At 42.4% G+C, this 5377-nt stretch overlaps 1 protein-coding gene across 1 annotated transcript in view; it reads right to left on the bottom strand.

The window, feature by feature from the left end:
* Positions 1 to 5007, bottom strand: part of Hrh4 (histamine receptor H4) — a 29329-nt gene extending 24322 nt beyond the window's left edge. Inside the window, exon 1 of the mRNA XM_029570716.1 lies at positions 4948 to 5007. The gene's annotated coding sequence lies outside the window, so the exon portion shown is untranslated. The remainder of the gene's footprint in view (positions 1 to 4947) is intronic.
* Positions 5008 to 5377: the final 370 nt, after the last annotated feature.

The following is a 5377-nucleotide window of genomic DNA, read 5'->3' as shown; positions in this document are numbered from 1 at the left end:
GACCTATAGAATATGAGACCAGGGAAAGATAACCAAAATGAATGTTAGCCAAAAGCCAGATACACTGGTGGTGGCAGTGATGGTGCTAGTGTTAAGACACCTAAATATATCAGTCAAGCAAAAGAATGAAGGTAAGCTATGTTTTAGACTCTGTGCCAGGGTTCTGTATTTTAAAAGTGCATGGTTCAGGGGCTGGAGAGATGGCTCAGCGGTTAAGAGCACTGGTTGTTCTTGCAGAAGACCCAGGTTCGAATCTCAGCACCCATATGGCAGTAACAACTGTCCGTAACTCCAAGCCCAGGGGATTCGACAACCTCTTCTGACTTCCGCAGGCATTGCACGACCCGAGTGCACTTACCTATATGAGGCAATACACTCATACACATAAAATAAAAATAATATATAAAATTTTTTTTAAATCATAGTTGCAACATCTTTTAAGTGCTGAAAGGAAGAAGAAACTGTCAAGAATTCTACATTTAGTAAAAATATCTTAAATGGGGCTGAGGAGATGACTCCGCAGTTACAGTGCTTGCTGGTGCATGAGGACCAGTGTCCAAGCTCCCCAGAACCCACATAGATGCTGAGTGGGCATGGCAGCCTGCATTTCCAGTGTGAGACAGCAAAGTCAGGGGATTCCTAGAGTAGGCTGGCTAGCCAGACTGGCAGCATTGGTGAGCTCTGAGTATGACGGAGAGACCCCGCCTCAAAGAATGTAATGGGCTCTTTTTTCATGGCACCTCCTGAGTGATCAACTGCATCAAGGTAAAGCTGAATCTCTTCCTCCCAGCCCTAGCAGTCAGGAACTCATTGATTGAAGTGCGTGATAGACACAAACTTCGTACTTTCTATGAGAAGTGAATGACTACAGAAGTTGCTGCTGATGCCCTGGGTGTAGACTGGAAGGGTTGTATTGTCCACATCTGTGTTGGGAATAACAGATAAGGCTTTCCGTGAAGCAGGGTGTCAACCCATTTTAGAGTCCACCTGCTGTTGAGTTAGGAGCGTTCCTGTTAAAAACCAAGAACTAAAAGGAGAAAGCAGAAGTCTGTTGCAGGGGGTGTTGCATGGTGGATGCCAACGTGAGTATTCCCAACATGGCTGTTACAAAAAGAGAGAGAGAGAGAGGAGGGCATTCCTGGACTGGCTCAAAAGAGCTGCAAATTTTTCAGGCTTTCCAAAGAAGATGGTGTCTACCAATATGCTGTCAAAAAGCCCTTAAACAAAGAAGCCCAAAACCAAAGCACCCAAGATTCGGTGTCTTGTTATTTGAGGAATCCTGAGCACAAACTCCATGAAGAAACAACACACCAAGAAAAATAAGGAGGAAACTGAAGAATATGCCAAACTTTTAGCCAAGAGAATGAAAGAAGCCAAAGAAAACATCAAGAGCAGGTCGCCAAGAGACACAAGCAGTCCTGACTGATACCTTCCTCTGCTAAGTGTGAGCTCTGTCAAAGATGGGAAGCCTTAAGAGTAAAAATAAATGATTAATTCTTGGGAAAAAAAGAGTAAGGTGGAAGGGGAATTGAGGAAGATCTCTGACATCAGCCTTGGGCCTCCACAAGCACACACATGCACACGCCCCCCCACACACGCCTACACGCATGCCAACATGCATACACACATACATATGTGAAGAAAAAGTTTAAAAGTCAACCCACAATAAAGGCTTTTCAGATACAAAGTTTAAAAAATTCATCACAAGTAAATTTTAACTTGCACTACAAGAAATGCTAAAGTCCTTCAAATTGAAGGAAAACAGTACTGAGAACTTAAATCAACACAAAGAAATGGAGAACCACAGAATCAGAGGTTTTCTTGCTTTTTATCCTGTCAAAATAGAGGGAAAAACTATATTTTATTCCATCGTTACTTTTTATTTAAGTGTAATACACACAGAGAAAAGTGTGCAAATCCTATCTGTGAAACTGATTAATTTAAACAAATTACTCATGTAACCCTCACCTATATCAACAAGCACCTCAAACTTTCTTTTTTCCAGTTAGCTATTGTACCCTCGTGGGCAAGCACTAGCCTGACAGCTAAAATCAAGTTGTTTCCATTTTATATTTTATAGATGGAATTGTGCATTAAAAGCCATATGAAAACATTTCATCACATGTTTATTCATATAGTCTATGTTTAGTTGATTAAATTATTTTTAAAAAGCATATTCTGTTCCACTATAATTTCACTTGCGATGCTTTTACAAATTAAAGTAAAATAAAAATGAATCGATTACATATCCTTTTTTAAAAAATAATTTCACATGGCTGGAGAGATGGTTCAGTGGTTAAGAGCACTGGCTGCTCTTGAAGCAGACCTGAGTTAATTCCCAGCACCCACATGGCAGCTAACAACCATCTGTAACTCCAGTTTCAGAGAATCCAGTGCCTTCTTCTGGCCTCTGCAATCTCTGCACTACACAGGTACACTTACATATATGCAAGCACAACACTCATACACATAAAATAAAAAATAATAAATTAAATAATTAATATAATATAATATAATATAATAAATATAATATCACTAGGGCCTGGAGAGATGGCACTTGCTGTTCTTGCAGAGGACTTGAGTTTGGATCCAGTACCCACATCAGGTAGCTCACAGTCACCTGTGACTCAGCTCCATGGGATCTGACTCCCTTTTCTGGTATCCATGGGCAACAAGTCTACACACATACACATATACACACACAATATAAAATAAAGCTTTAAAATAATTTCACTGTAAGGAAAAAATATGTAATAATTCTTTCTCGTTTGCACCACAACCTGAGGCTGAAATTCCTTCACTGGATAATTCCAGTCCAGTATTTTAGTTTTTATTTATTAATTTTTATTTTATGTGTCTGAGCATTTTGCTTACAGTAAGAGCACCCATGTCATGAAATGCCCACGGAGGACAGAAGAGGGTGTTAGATTCCCTGGAACTGGAGTTTCAGACGGTTGTTAGCTGCCACGTGGGTGCTGGGAACCAAATCTGGGTCTCTCTCCTGAGTTCCCGCTTGGGGGCAGCAGTGAGTTGTCCCAGGGAGTCCCAGGCCCACCGCGCTCAGTACCAGGCCAGCCAGCCTGCCTTCAGGAATTAAAGTACCCTGAGGGCTCCAGGTGCCTCCATGTGCATAAATGTCACCTTGCTGGGTTCTTGAGGCATGTCTGTGGTGTGGATATGTCCTCCCCCGGTTTGCAGGTTTGGAAATTTAATCCTAGGCCTATTAAGTGCTTTTTAGGATCATGCAATTACTCAGGCAGTGAAACCGAGAGGGAAGGCAGATACAGGATTGCTGGATAATGACACTCTTTTGACAAGATATAATATCAAGCTGGGCATAGTGGTGCACGCCTTTAATTCCAGCACTTGGGAGGCAGAGGCAGATGGATTTCTGTGAGACTGAGGGTAGTCTGGCCTACATATCAAGTTCTAGGCCAGCTGGGGCTACAGGGAGATCCTGCCTCTAAAAAGAAGGAGGAGGAGGAAGAGGAGGAGGAGGAGGAGGAGATGATGATGGGCATGGCTCTTACCTGAAACCCCAGCACTGCCTCAAAAAATTAAAAAAGAGGAACAGGAGAGATGGCTCAGGGGTTAAGGCTGTATATTTCAGGGCTGGAGAGAGGGCCTCAGCAGTTAAGAGCACTGGAAGCTCTTGCTGTCTGGGGTTGGGTTCCCAGCACCCACATGGCAGATAACAACCACTATAATTCCAGTTCCAGGGGAATCTGATGCCGTCTTCTGACCTCTGCAGGCATTACACAACACAGGCACATTCATATACATGCAGGAAATAGACTCTTACACAAAAAATAAAAATAATAAATATAAGTTTTTAAAAGACTGCATACTGCTCTTGCAGAGGACCCAAGTTCAGGTCTCAGCACCCACATTGGGCTACTCACAATCTCCTCTAACTCCAACTCCAGGGGAGCCTGCACACACACACACACACGCACACGCACACACACACACACAATTTAAGGAATAAAGACTAGAATTTTGTTTTTAGAGAAGGGGAAGGAAAAGGAGAAAGGGAAAAAACAAGAGTAGGATGTAGCAGTGAACAAGGGCCTGGCCCACAAGCCTCCAGCACTGTATTTGGCTTAGCTAAAGTTGGGGTTGACTGATACTGGTTCCATTAGACAGATGATTACGCTGCTTGGTGGAACTGAGGAAAAAGAGGTGCGACAACAGAGGCATTAAAGAAGCTGTCTTTGGTCCGATACAATTTTCTTTTCTGGTTCTCTATCTGGTACTCCCTGAAGCCAGAGCTGCTGTTGAGGAGTCCAAAGTCTGGAAATATTCTAAACCAAGTGCTCTGGTTTAGACATTATGTTGAAGGCTTGGTGTCCAGCTGGGGGATCATTGAGAGCTTCTGTATGCTATGGTCCCACCTCTATTGAGTTCCTTCTTCCCCTTTAGTCCCATAGTTCTTTGTCTAGCCCTCCTCCACCCTCTCCCCTTTAACTACCCCCTTTTAACATATTTCTCCCTACAGTTTCTCTTATTTGTCCAGTCTGACCTCCACCATTGCAAAAAAGCCAAGGGGAAGTCCTGGAATATTTCATCTTGCTACCAGCATTGCCACCATCCCAGTGACTTAATCAAAGGGACAAATGGGTGATATGTAATTACATTTGATCTATATTATGCTACATGTTAAAGTGCTACATGGGCTGGAAAGATGGCTCAGCAGGTAAGAGCACTGCCTGCTTTTGCAGAGGAGCTGGCCTCAGTTCCCAGCACCCACATGGTGAACAACCATCTGTAATTCCAGTTCCAGGGAATCCAACATCCTCTTCTGGCCTCTACAGGCATTGTACAACACAGGTATACTGACATACATGCAGGCAAAACATTAAAACACATCAAAAATTATTAAGAGTATTACATGGACATGTAGTACAGAAATCATGGGTTAAAATAATGTAGAAACTAAGAACTTACCATAATTATGCGATCATGTGGCCAACCATATTGTGAGATTGAGTTAAAGCTCCTTCACATTATCTCTGTGGAAGAAAATTCTCTTGAAGAACATTGAGGGTTGCTGAATGCTAATCTGTGTTCAATCACTCAACAGTACAGGCAAAAGGATTGCAAAACTAACCCCAAATGAGAAACAGCTTATACCACGTTGTGCTTGTATTACTGGATTGTTCAGTCTGCTTAAATACATTCCAACTCATTTTACTGACGTCAACATGTTGAATGTCTATGCGATTATATGATGTTGTAAAGCAAGCTACTTCTGTCAAAGAGTTATTATATGGTCTTTCGAAGAGTCATGATCAGGGTTGGAAAAGTGTCTCAGCATTTAAGAACACTTGTGGAGCTGGAGAGATGGATCAGTGGTTAAGAGAACTGACTGCTCTTG

The sequence above is a fragment of the Nannospalax galili genome, unplaced genomic scaffold (genome assembly GCF_000622305.1).
Source record: "Nannospalax galili isolate Female #2095 unplaced genomic scaffold, S.galili_v1.0 scaffold162, whole genome shotgun sequence".
Taxonomy (NCBI): Eukaryota; Metazoa; Chordata; class Mammalia; order Rodentia; family Spalacidae; genus Nannospalax; species Nannospalax galili.
Note: the sequence above shows the minus strand (reverse complement) of the source record. Positions and strands in the feature narration are given on the sequence as shown.